Below are 12935 nucleotides of genomic sequence, written 5' to 3'. Positions count from 1 at the left end.
GTCATAGTGTACTTGAAATGCCATGTTATATGAAAGGGATAATCTTAACCACTAAGTTTACCAAAGTGCAGGTGTCTCGTCTCCACCATTTGGATCTGTGCTTTCATTATGCATGCCGTACATGAAACGTTGCATTGGAGTCTTTAACTCTTTATGCGGTCCAAAAGCTTGTGACTAGATCGATCAAATGGAGGTTGTACCACCACCTTGCAGGAATGCAGGATATACAACCAAATCGGAGAATGCTTTAATCTTTAGTAATAGTGCTGCCGTGTCACTTTTCCGACCGGCGTCAATCAAATTAAAGATGATAGTACCTATGTAGCACAGTATGATATACACATGACATGAACATCAGACAGTGAAACAGGCAGCTGGAAAATTGGACAGGGGTTCAAAAAAAAGCTATGGAGGTAGCATTGCAGGAGAACATGATTAGCTGGAAAATTGAATCAGATTTTTTTTAATCCTATAACATCTCTTTTTTTTAGATAGAAGGCTCGAAGAGCCTGACTTTAAATTAATAAAGTCTTCAACGGTTCAGGTTTCCAAATTAAGTGCTAAAAACATCTTACAGGTGATGCATACAACAAGCACTCAAAAAAATGATGAAGTGCAACTTGAGCATCAAGGCCTTGTTCCGCTCTGCGATCTAACCGAAGAAGAAGCAAAGTCAGTGAAGGAAACACAACACTGAGGAGTCACACCATTGTCAACCACCAGGAGAAGACGCATTACCAGATGTTTCCACCTCCGGACAGATCACTCTGCCCTTCTCTCCGTGGACCGAGGGGTGCCGCACCTGTTAAGAGGCGAATCAGTTCACTATGATCACGCACGGGCGTTGATATGTAATGAGGAAGACTCCGAGCGCTACTGCATCACCACGCAACAAGCCACAAACACCACAACACCGACCACAACGCAAAGACCTAAGCTGTCGGAAGAGGACACCGACAAAGATGCTGTGAAAAATATGTGCTAGGGTGAGGCCTGACCAAGAAACATGGCACGGTCTTCGTGAGGCTACTACTACCGGAGAGTGGGGCACTTCCCCTCTCGCCGAGGCTCGAGGACGTTGACCCGCCAGCAAGCAGACAACTCCGGGGAGCAGAGCACCTAGCTAGCCACAACATAGCCCAAAGAACAACCGCTACCAGCTACCAACTAACCTCCGCTGAACTCGTCCATTGACACTACAATCTCAAGTCAGCGACTCCAAGAGTAGACGATGCCGGAGCGCCGCCGCCATTCAAGCTAGAGCTTTTAGGGTTTCACCCGAGAAACGCAAGTTAGGGAGGGAAGAGTATACCTCAAAGTCACCTTGAAGAAGGAGAACGGCGTTTGCAGCGTCGTAAAACGCCATGGTCGCCGCTGTCGGCCAAGGGTTTCCCCCGGTCTAGAGCCCCAGCTCCGGCCACACCAACCCACCGGAATGAATCCAGGGCTGGGTGTTGAGAGTAGAAGATCCACTGGGGCGATCTCCGCACTGCGCTCATGTCTGTCGCCGCCTCGTCACCCACGCAACTGAGGAGCCTCTCGTGCAACACCGACGGCTGTTACCCCCTGCTAGGTTGGCGCCATCCTCCCCGCATGAGGCCTCCGCCTCAGATCCAAAGCTCTCCATCCTCGGGAATGGAGCAGGAATAACCTAGTGGCCACCTTCCTTGGCGGCCACACGGGCTGCCTCTGGCAGTGAGGAGGCAGAGGGAGGGGAAGAGAGGAGTGGAGGATACTAGGGCTAGGCTCTTGGGTCGCCCCCTGGGGAGTCGAAGCGAAGGGCGGCTTCTTTAAACATTTTATTTTCCAGCAAAAGATAAAGTATGTAAGAGCAAGCACGTGCTTTTGAAGGAGAACAATTATAGGAGATAACAATGCAAATTACGAGCACTAGCTAGGCTGCGCTTATTGCACACCATGTGTGGGAGAGATCAGTCCCTGGTATAGACGATAGATCCTCAATGCATGCCGGCTCGCTTAATTAACTCACAGCGCCAAGAAACCGGGAGTGGCCATGCCTGTCTGCGTCGCTTCCATCTACACCAGAACCGCGAATGCAGCGATAGGCCCGGCCGTGCGGAGGACTTGGTAGTAGAGCTGCTTGCACTACGAAAGGTGCAGGTGCCGACAGCCAGAAACCCGTTGGCACATGCCAATTTGGCCGTCGGTAATTTGGCCGTCGGTATAGGCTGGCTGGAGAAAAAGATCCATTTGCCGTTGGCATAATCTGGTCGTTGGCACAGCAACTTGTGCCGACGGCATAGAACTAACGGCTGTTTAGGAATTATGGCTCGATTTTTTTCGAAAAAAATCATATTTTTTAAAATTTTCGTATTCTGTCTCTTGGATAATTTTTAACTCTAACTACACCTAATCTTAAGTTAAATTACACTAATGGTTTAACATCCCAATTGGTCATCCATGCTCACATTACTCCAGCCTGGCGCCCTAACTTCTTCATTCCTTTTGGTTGAGCTTTCAAGAAAGAAATGACACCTTGTTGATAATACTATCATATCAATCATATTAACCCTTACACCGTGATATCACAACTCTTTATAATTTTGTATTTCAAACAATTATTTAAATTAACATCAAAGCAATAATAATCTTTATGCAGGTGAAATTATTAATTTCATTTTAAAAAAATATAAAATATAAAATCTTGAATTTCTGGCAAAAACTATAATCTTCCTCCTTTCATATTTTATTTGGAATTTTGAGAATCTATAAAAATGGAAACCGGGTGAATTCGGATGCAACTTTTTCCCACGGTTATTTTGATATAAAAGTTAATACCATTTTACCGTGACGCAATTTTACGAAAAAGGTTGAAATTTATTTTTGTTAAATTATTTTGCAACTAGATGTCATAACACACGGACATCTCGAAGGATTTTAGTTTTTGAATTTTTTTTATCATTTTCTTCCATTCAGTTAAAACTTTGGGTGCAGATCCTTCTTGGGCGATGAGATTGACATAACTTGAGTGAAGGGTTTATGGGGAGCTATATAGGAAGGTGATACCACAGGGAAAACATCAAAGGTGGTCGGAAGGTGACGCAGTGGGTCTGACGTCACACACACTATCACCTAGTGGAAGAATCAAGTGCAAAGGACACCTATTGCATTAACAAAGTTAATTATCCGCTAACCCTCCACTTCAGCATTGGAGACGCCTGTGACAGCCCCCACATTTGTCCTTCACCGGACAAAGGAACCTTTGTACCCAAAATTTTACTTCTGAGCATCACTAATATATGGCTAGACTGACCACGACGACCTTGACTAGAAACAGCAGTAAACATCTTTTCTCCTTTAAAAAGCAAAACCAATCATGTCACAAAATGGAACAAATAACCAAAAGATCGATAGAGAGACACAACATGATCAACACAAGACTCATTAGTGGCAAGTGGCAACACATGGCCCTACTTGTTCAGTGCAGATCTGAATTGCAAAGCCCGTCTAACCACGCTCCTAACAAGGAAGATGACTCGAACCCAATTTACATGTCATGAGCCCGAAGAAATTACAATTGCAAAAAGGCTTGTGCTTCCATAGACCTCCAAGACTGAAACATTTTTTGAGTGAAGCACACGGACGGCTGAGATTAAATGATACATGTTCGGGATTAGGGGTAGGATAACTGAGATTAACCCATACTATGATAACCCTTCATGGGTTTACACTGTTTTAAAATTTGGGGCTCTATGGAAGCACAAGCCTTGCAAAAATACCACAAATGAGGCCAGGGTTTTAGAAAACAAAATGATTTTTTTATTACACAAATGATCATAGGTCAAGCCTAGTAGTTTTTCAAAAAACATTGACCGACTAATGATGTTTATGACATGTTTTGGAACTTGTTGTTAGGCCGTGTAGGAAGGCGGTAGTGGTCAATGTAGGTAGACATTAAGCGAGTTCTAAATTCATGATGCATGGACACATTGATCTAGATCTTTTCCGCTGGTTGATTTTTATGGGCACCATGTCTGATCTATGAGATGTAACCTTTGAAATCTAAAACTTTGGAATATATGAGCAATGTGCAATGATATATGCAAAGGCCAGAGTATCACTCCCATTCTCAAGAAGAAAACATTAAATGGGTTATAAATTCTTTTTTATAAATATTTTCTAGATCCTCTCTCCCAAATTCACGGTGATTTTGGAGCCTCCCTAATGTCAGGCTCACCATCAACGGGGTGAAGGTGAGTACCGTGCCGCCCCTAGCTAATTGGGAGTAGGGGAAAGCGCCTTGATTTGAGGTTGCATGTCTTCATTGCGGACAGTTTTGGGTGCATATCCTTCTTGATGATATAATGTGAATTGAGTGAAGACTTTATAGAGATCTCGAATATAGGAAGGTGATATGGGGAAAATAGCATCAAAGGTGGCTGCAAGGTTAAGCAATGAATACGACGTCACACATCGTCACTTGGTAGAGGAATCGAATGCAAGGGAGACCTGGTTACAGTGACGAAGTTCTTCATTAACCACCCACTTCAACAGTGAAGTGTGTGAATCCTCCTCATTTTTTCTTCACCGGAAAAAAGGAACTTTCATAGTACTAATGACTTTAATTCCGACAGGCACGTTTGGAACCTGGGTGCGCGCCCACCCAGTTTTCCAAAAAATGAAAAAAACGCTATTTAAAAGTTTCAAAAAAGTTTGAAATAAATTTTTGCAAGAACATATTATGTTGATACTTACTCGTGTAAGTTTTCACGAAAAAATACTATTGTATGTGGACTACACGAAAATAACAAAATGTCCAAATGACACAATAATGTTTGGATTCGTATTATTCACAGGAATAGGAATTTGCATTTTATCATTTTTTGTGCAGGTCACATACAATTTTTTTCCGTGAAAACGTACTTACACGAGTAAGTACCAACATAATATGCAATCTATTTTAAAACTTTAAATGGCATTTTTTTGAATTTTTCATAACTAGGTGCGCACCCAGGTTCCATTTGGCATTTCCGCTTTAATTCTTACTAATACATGCATTTGCGCGCGTCTCTCTAAATAAGGAAATAAAGTGTCGCATACATCAATCGATGTATAGGATAGGACAGGTGCCTCGATCCGTTTTGAAAAAAAAACTAGTAAGATTAATCGACACATGCAACATCTTTTGAAGATAACAATATACTTCAGTAGATAGAAACAAGCACCGGAGCGGCGCCAGATCAACAGAGCACACTAAGATAACACACGAAACGTCGGTAGGAGATGCGCGCGAGTGCCTGCATGCTGCGATATCCCCTACAGAGCGAAGGCGGCAGCCGCCGCCGCGGCGCCGGCAGTACGCAGGATCTGAAAATACAGCTGCGGGTTGGCGAGGAACGCGGCCTTAGAGATGAGAAAGCCGGCTGCGCCGGGCGCCTTCATCGTGGCGCCGACGGCCACACCGGCAGGCCAGAAGAAGTAGGCGCCCACGGCGCCGGCAACCAGCGCCGCGGCTCCCAGCGCGCCATCGCGTGTGGTGAACATGTCCTTGGCCTTCTGCTTGAACGCGTCCATGTAGGACTAGATTGTTTCTAACTTCCTTGTAGATGTTGCCTGTCTACCGACCGAGATGGAGAAGGTGGAGTACTTGTGCTGTGGAGAGAAGGCGAGGTGAGTGGGGGTTTATAAAGACGAAGGTGATCGTGGGGGGAGGGAGCATCTTAATTAGGCCTTAGGAAGATAGTTGCAGTTCCACTTTTTCTCTTGGTTAATCTTGTTCTAATTAATTACTGAGTGTGTTTGGTCCCCTCCCAAAGCGATTATTCGTTTATTGATTTTTACTGAAAAGATAAGCTCGATGCATAGATACGTCCACTAGCTACAGTAATTTATGTTCAGAAGTTTAAACATAAATAATCTCAAACCAAAATACTAAAATTAATTGATATACTCGTGACAAGACACTAGCTTGAAGTATATATCATTCCATGTTGAACAAATCTAGTCAATACTTTATGTTGAATTATATATATTACAGCCCTTTTTCGGGTGAATTGGTTTAATCGTCAATTTAGTATGGTATCAAGAGCCAAATCAATCTCAACCATAATCCGCTCTGATGGCCTTCTCGGTGAATTCAGCAATGGCAGCACCAATGGCGCCAACTTCATCGAAAGTGATGGTACGCTTTCATCGATCTTCATGGGGATAGTCCACGTGTTCGACATCAACACCTTTGCCGCCTTCGACACTGACAACATTGGTGTGTTTAGTCCCACCGATATGATTGGCCTCATGGGAACTGGCACCTTAGAGTGCCCGACCTCGCCAGGACCTTTATCATGCTCAGCACTCGCGTCGCTGGTTTTTTCATGCCCCAAACGGCATTACACTCGAACGTCGTAGCTAATGTCCATGCCTCATCGTTGGTGTGTTTGTGTCCCAAACGGCGTTACGCTCGAACGTCATGGTCGCCGCCCATGCCGCGGTCGGTATGCCAATCACGTTCAGCCATCCGATTTTAGTGAAATTCAACCAGGAGATGGTGCACCCATGTGGTGCCCCTTATGCGTAGCTTCTATCTTCTCGGCTACTTGGACGACACGTTGACATGCCTGGACCAGTTAGCCACCAAGCTCGCCAGCGATAACACTCCCCAACGCGTCATCAAACCGGCGCACTCCTTCTGGAATCAACCGAATCAAGCGATCTCGTCGGCCCTTGTTTCCTCAATGACCAGGGGCATCCTTGACCAAATTCTGCTCGTGAAGGCTGATAACAAACAAGTGTAGGGATCAATTATAGTACCTTTGAAAGTAAGAGTGTTTAGCCCACAAGGAGCTAAGGAAATGATTTACTAGAATGATAATAGTAAACAAATAAAGTTTTAAAGTTTTTTTGGTATTTTGGTCTTATAGTTTCCTGAAGAGTAAAATACAAGAAGGCTAAAATGCTAATAATCAAGTGATAAAGTAACACGCTTTTTTCAGAGAAAGCCTAATCCTATACGCAGCAAGAGGATAATCTTGGTGTGCACTTATGTGAGTCAAACATTTCCAAGGACAATGCAGATTGTTTAGTACAAGATTTATAAGTGAATATGATGAGTATTTTGTCAAATTTAATTCCTATTTGGACGGAGCCTAATATAGGTGCAGCCATCTACATGAGCAATTACGCTCCTAGTGATTGATCTTAAAGCCACATTCATGGGTAAGCAAATGATTATTAAGAAAATTGTCCAACCACCCCCTAAACTTTTAGACCCGCATTCTCTTGTTAAACCAGAAGTCGCTGAATTCACATTTCGTATGAACCCTGGCTATTACCAGCCTACGCGTACCCACCACCAGCGGCAGAGATTCATCTTCAAATACTATATCATACATGCCCATCTACTCGAGACCATCCTTTCCAGAACCACCCAAACTAGATGCGTTCGAAACATCCGATCCATCTACCGAAACCATAGGTTGTGGCAAAAAAAACCTTCAGGAAGAATTGCTTCCACCCACCAAAACCCACTCTGCGACGCACCAAGGCTAAGTAACGACACGTGGGTCATCCCTAGATCAGCCCGAGCGAGATCGACATAAGGGGAGTGGTGGCAGAAAGGTGAAAAGTCTCAACGTCGACGAGAGTATGCGCAATGAAAGAAATCCTACCGAGAGATGAAGCGATAGGTTTGGGGTTCTCGTACAATTATCTTTATTTCTTTATGTTTTAATCTTGTGTTAATTTATTCTTACTACTTGTTCAAGTGGGTCATACTATTTTTATGTCTCTGTATGGTAGAGTGAAGTAAATGTTTCTTATGGACGAAACTGGACCAGGATTCGTAGATTTAGTTGATCTATCTGTCATAAACATGGTGGCGTATAAAATAAAGCATGCATGAATATGATCTATTCAAACACAAAAACATCATGGTTGACAAATGCGATATGATCTATATACACAGCTTGTCATAAATCCACACACTATGCATTCATGTCAGTGCGGGCTAATACTCCACCATAATCATGTGCATATATACATGCCAGTGTGTACATGAATGTCGTTGCCAATGGAGGTGTCATCTACTATTCAATTGCGCAGAGCGAGAAACACACCCACTCCTTTGCGGTCAAACTTTGACCATCGAGGTTTAGCTAACAAAATGTGCTTATATGCATGAAACGTACATTTGGATTCATATTCGGAATCTAGTTACATTACATGATTTTTTATAGCACATACCGAATTGATGGTCGTCATTTAAATTTCCAAATGCCTAGTAAGTAAGCACCACAGCATGCCTCTGGATCTCCGCCATCTGGACAGTATGTGCATTATGCATGCAACTCATAGTACTTGGAATGCCATGTTATATATGGAAGCTATTCTTAACCACTAAGTTTACACAAGTGCATATGTCTCATCCTCGTCATCAGGATCTTTGCGTCAGTGCGTGCATTATGCATTCCGTACGTGAAACTTTGCATCGGAGTCTTTATGCGGTACCAAAGCTTGTGACTAGGTCGATCAAAAGCAGATTCTTTCACCGCACCTTCAGGCGATTTACACAAAAATAACCCTTTTATGAAACTATAGCACAGACTGATCCTTCGGGCAAACTATTTCATTTATCTAACCCTTTTTTGTGGCGCATATGTGAGCGGCGGCACACTTCAATGTGTGGCGCCTATGCGATGGGCGCCACACATCTTGCCTGTGTGGCGTGCATGCGCGTGCGTGGCCTACAGCTGCCAACGTGGAAGCATGTGTGGCACCCATGGCAAAGGCGCCACACTACGTTTTATAAATAAGCATTGTCTAGAGTTGATAGAACATAGTGGTTGCTTAGCTGGTTGAAGCCTTTGGTGCAAATCTGTAGGTCTTGAGTTCAAACCTCCAAAATACTTCATTTTATTTTTACTTTTTAAAATTGTGCTAGACATTGTAGTATGTTCTAAAATATAGAACCCAGCTTCGTATTGTTTTTAAAACTTTTTTATCATTTTTTAAATCATTGTTGGAGTCCAAAATGAAACATACTCTTCTAGCCGTTTTTGTTTGCTTCATGCCGTGACAATGTAAGTTTCGTCCTGCTCTTCTAGCCGTTTTTGTTTGCTTCATGCTTTCTTGCTCACGTTGAGTTACATGCTAGCAGATTAATGTTTAAAGCATGCAAGTGTTGTTCTGCGGACTTTTAAGCCAAGAAATTGATACATTTGATGGCGTTCATGTCAGCTTCCTTTTTTTGCTTCATTGTTCAGATATGAAACTACTCAATCCTTTCTAATCAGGTATATAGAACTGCAAATTGATTTTGCTTACCCTCAGCGGAGAACATGCAAATATGGAATGCGGGCAGAGGAAGTATAAATGCAAACCTGCCACTTCTGATATTTTATATTGAACATTCAAATCACACTGAGTGTATTTTGTTTTCTCTGTGATTATACTATGGAATGCGGGCAGAGGAGTATTTGTGTGTTTGCTTTATTTCTCCATAGTACTTTGGGATTGCTAAAATGTGTATTACTCCACAGTGTCCAGGAAGAATTTCATCATCTGTTTATTGATGATTCAGCTGTGAACTGTACGTTTCTTATTGTACGCTACTGGGTCCTATAAATCCATTGCTACTCAATTAAGAACTATATATATTAAGCTTATATGAGTATCGCTTCTTTGTACGTAGGGAAGATATAAAATAAATAGAGGTTTCTTATGTATTCTATTGGATGTTCCTCAAAGAAAATTGTATTCCTTTGGAGAGAAAACAGAGTTTGTGCTGAAACTATCATTTTGCCCATTGTCCTGACAACGTCCTTACTGACCAGATGTCACCATGTCTCTTAAGTGCAGATCATTCCACATCTGATGGCTGATTCATGGTGTCACAAATATCCTTCTCTCTTCCTTCTTTTCCAATGTATGCATTTCACTGGCTGCAAATGAACTTACAAAAGTATTCCCCTTCCATTCAGTTACTATCTTTTAGTGTTTACTTCTCAAATTCCTGTTTTATTGATTTCATTTTGGACTCCTACAATGATTTAAAAAATGATAAAAAGTTTTAAAAACAATACGGAGCTGGGTTCTATATTTTAGAACATACTACAATCTCTAGCACAATTTTAAAAAGTAAAAATGAAATCAAGTATTTTGAAGGTTTGAACTCAAGACCTACAAATTTGAACCAAAGGCTTCAACCAGCTGAGCTACCACTATGTTCTATCAACTCTAGACAATGTTTATTTATAAAACGTAGTGTGGCGCCTTTGTCATGGGCGCCACACATGCTTCCACGTTGGCAGCTGTAGGCCACGCACGCGCATGCACGCCACGCAGGCAAGATGTGTGGCGCCCATCACAGTGAAGTGTGGCGCCGCTCGCATAGGCGCCACAAAAAAAGGTTAGATTAGTGAAATAGTTTGCCCGGAGGATCAGTCTGTGCTATAGTTTCATAAAAAGGTTTTTTTTTTTTGTGTAAATCGCCCACCTTCCAGGATACAACCATATCCGAGATTGCTTTAGTCTACTTTAGTAATTGTGCTGTCGTGTCACTTTTCCGGCCGGCGTCAATCATATCAAAGATGAGAGTACCTTCCTAGCACAACATGATATACACATGAACATCAGAAATTGGAACTATCAGCTGGAAAATGGAAAATGCTCACTGCTATGGCGGCAGCATCCGACAAGAACACGGTCAGCTGGAAACGGAAAGAGATTTTCCTAAATCCTATAACACCTTCCCTTTAGACTGCACTCTCAATTTTGGTAGTGCCCAATTTGATTTGACATTTTTTAAACAGTCAATTTGAGATGACTAATGTCTACGCACGCTTCTATTCTTGTACACAGTGTTGGGTCTCCAAGTGCAGAAGTTTGTAAAATAGCAACAAGTTTCCCTTAAGTGGATCACTCAAGGTTTATCGAATTCAGGAAGGTAGAGGTCAAAGATATCCCTCTCAAGCAACCCTGCAATTACGATACAAGAAGTGTCTTGTATCCCCAACACACCCAATACACTTGTCAGGTGTATAGGTGTACTAGTTCGGCGAAGAGATAGTGAAATACAACTAATATGGATGATTACGTGTGGTAATTGCAATCTGAAATAAAATGGCAGCAAGCAAAATGTAGCAGAACTGGTTGTAAACGATGTTTCAATGCTTGGAAACAAGGCCTAGGGCTCTTACTTTCACTAGTGGACACTCTCAACAATGATAACATAATCGAATATATAGATATTATCTCTTCACTACGCTACTCTAAATCACTCCCCGATTTGATAATAAACACAAATTCACGGTGTACGGCTGCATAAGCACTTCTTAAAATCGCATTTCCAATATATGGACACTCCACGTTGTCACTTTGAGCATACAGAGATGGTACTAACTAGACATCACAATTCATAAGTATTTCTGTAAATTAAGCTTAAGAAACAAACACGGTGTGCATACTGTCACCTTCACATCGTTGGACAAGATGTCCCCGGAGATCATATAATAAAACCACAATAGCATAATAGTTGGAGAATAACATCTACATAATCAACTAGATTACAAAGCTCACGATCACATAAAGATCATATCATGGGAGAGAGAGATAGACCACATAGCTACCGTTAAAGCCCTCAGCCTCGGGGGAGAACTACTCACTCCTCATCGTAGGAGTCAGCAATGGCGATGGAGATGATGGTGGAGTCGATGGAGATGGCTTCGGGGGCAATTCCCCGTCCCGGCAGGGTGCTGGAACAGAGACTTCTGTCCCCCGGATTTTGTCTTCGGCGGCGGCGGAGCTACGGAACTTTTCTGGGACGGAGGCTGATGACCCACAAGTATAGGGGGTGTATCGTAGTATCTTCGATAAGTAAGAATGTCGATCCCAACGAGGAGCAGAAGGTGTTGACAAGCAGTTTAGTGGTGTCGCTTTGATGCAACAAACAACGATGGTCAAAAGGACACATATTATGGTTACATAGAGGAGATATGGAAACTTGATTATGGGCCTTCTTTTAAGGGTTTTTTAGGTGCAAATGGGTCAAGATAACGGGGAGGCGGGGTTCAGGTAGACAAGTTGTATGGAATAAGAACGTTGGATTTCAACAATTTTGGGTATGAGGCAAAGAACCATTCATCCTAGCCAAGGATGTGGCTTCAAGTTTTTATGTGAAGAACATATCTGCAAACGAGAAAAAAGAAAAAAAAAATAAGCAAATGAATACATCATACGATGAGCCAAAACGCGCCACATAGTTCTTTTAAGTAAAAGAAACATAGTGGGGATGGAGGACAAGACATACATGCGAGAAGGTTATAACAAGTTTGATGAAATTCCGTCCTTCACGGTGAACATTGACCCAAGCATCAAGTTAAATGATGAAGAGGGTCCATGGTTACGGCAAGCAACGATCATAAGAAAGGGCATACACGAAGAAGGTTCATGACACACACATGTGTATCTTAATATGGCAATCAATTTCCCATTTGTTTGTGTAATAATGTAAGTGTATATGAATGTGTATGGAGATGGTTGGCTTGTTTTACTGGTGAAATAGAGGTTGCGACATTAGAGGAAATGGAGGCTCTCACGAAAAAGCACGGGAAAAAATTTCCGGCGGAGCACGGTGTCTAAAAACTGCCTCTCGGCAGAACCCCAAGCAACCTTGGTGGAGAACTTCTTTTTCTCGGCCTCTACTTTAAATATTCTCTCCTCGGAGGCCGTGATGACGCGTAACACACGCCGCCGGGTGGGAACCCAAGTGGAAGGTGGCAATGCGTACATCGGCAAGTTTCCCTCGATGAAAACCAGGTTGTCGAACGATGGGCAAGCACGTTGAAGGTTGATGGCGGCGAGTGTGGTGCGGCGCAACACCGGGGATTAAAACGCGTGGGTTCTACTGCCCCAATCACAGAAACTTTGCCCCAGCATGTGACGAGGTTGTCCAATCTCCATGGCTTGCGTAAACAAAGGAT

Source organism: Lolium rigidum, chromosome 7, assembly GCF_022539505.1.
Source record: "Lolium rigidum isolate FL_2022 chromosome 7, APGP_CSIRO_Lrig_0.1, whole genome shotgun sequence".
NCBI lineage: Eukaryota > Viridiplantae > Streptophyta > Magnoliopsida > Poales > Poaceae > Lolium > Lolium rigidum.
This window is presented reverse-complemented; position numbering follows the sequence as displayed.